Raw genomic sequence first — 1,380 nt, 5'->3', positions numbered from 1 at the left:
CCATGGTTTCAGGACCTGATGCCCACTGCCTGCCACTGTTTGGGCCACTCATGGACCTGCACATTTTATTAAACCATTACATTTGTGCCATCAGACATGATAGGCCCTCCCACTCTTCTCTCAGTGTCAGGATACGGAACTGGGTATTTTTTCCACAACAACCATGTGTTCTCTTTGCCTGAACACTGACATCAATGTACACAAGCAACTTTGGTTGTAAGTTTTTCCCTTTCAGCTCCCAACTACAGATTTCATGACCACAGTTGAGCCCTTCACTGCTTTCCAGAGCTAAAAACATGACTGGATGACCCGGAATCAGTCCTCCCGAGCTAGCACTGCACATGCTTTGCAGTGCATTTGACTGGGTGCCTAGAGGCCCTCGGTTTTTTTTTCTTCTTTTTTTCTTTCCTTTTCCTTTCTTTTCTTTTCTTTTCGACCACTTGTTAAAGGTCCCACTGTGAGAGACCGCTCAGACCACCAGCTTCTAGCCTCTCTGGCTTCTGGTGTCTCAAATCAGAGCCAGTCAGGATTTAACACCTCACCTTTAGATCGAGGACACTGTTATAAAAAACCTATGGTGTTTGGCACACTTTCACACCCTGCCTCTGTTATGCCCAAATCCATGAGTCCCCACAAAAGCCAACAAAGGAGACCAAATCCCATATGTAAAAGCAAAGAGCCTTAATTTTAATCAAGTTTGCAAACTTGGTCTCTCTGTATGTCCAACATATTGGAATATCTGGAGAGCCCCGAGCTCAATTAGAATTGGGTTTTTATAGTAGTAAAGGTGGGGGTGAGGGGTCTCTGAGATTCAGGACCCCTGATTGGTTGACATTTGTCTAGTAGTGTCCTGGTGAAGTGCTGGCAGGTGTTTCTATTTACAGTGCTTGGAATGCCAGGAATTTTCTTTAAATGGTCTGCTCTTGGGTGGGGGTCAGGTAATCTCAGCCTGCTAGTCATTGTCTCAGGGTAAACCATTGAGAATCCTTTTCAATTTATCGATAACCAGAGTCCCAGGTGATAATAGTTGGAGGAAGTAAAGAACTTCCTTTCTGCCCAGACTTAGATTATCATGGTTGGCCCTCAAACGTCTAGATGGGAGACATCCATCTATAAACCTTATGGTGTCACCATTTTCTGGAGTTTTTGTGTTTTCAGCTATGGTATAGCTCCTCCTCATTGGCTCCACTGGCTCCACTTTACTTCAAACTTTCCCTGCCACCACTACTGCTGTCAACAAGATTGTTCAGATCCATGAGGCAGCTGTTTTCGATTCCAGCCTTTTATTCCTCACCACTGCTTGTGGCATGGTGACAACAGGGTGGATCATGCCTTTAGGTCTTTCATATATACATCACGTGACTGCTGCCATTTTGACTG

Source organism: Microtus ochrogaster, unplaced genomic scaffold, assembly GCF_000317375.1.
Source record: "Microtus ochrogaster isolate Prairie Vole_2 unplaced genomic scaffold, MicOch1.0 UNK55, whole genome shotgun sequence".
NCBI classification, from domain to species: domain Eukaryota; kingdom Metazoa; phylum Chordata; class Mammalia; order Rodentia; family Cricetidae; genus Microtus; species Microtus ochrogaster.
This window is presented reverse-complemented; position numbering follows the sequence as displayed.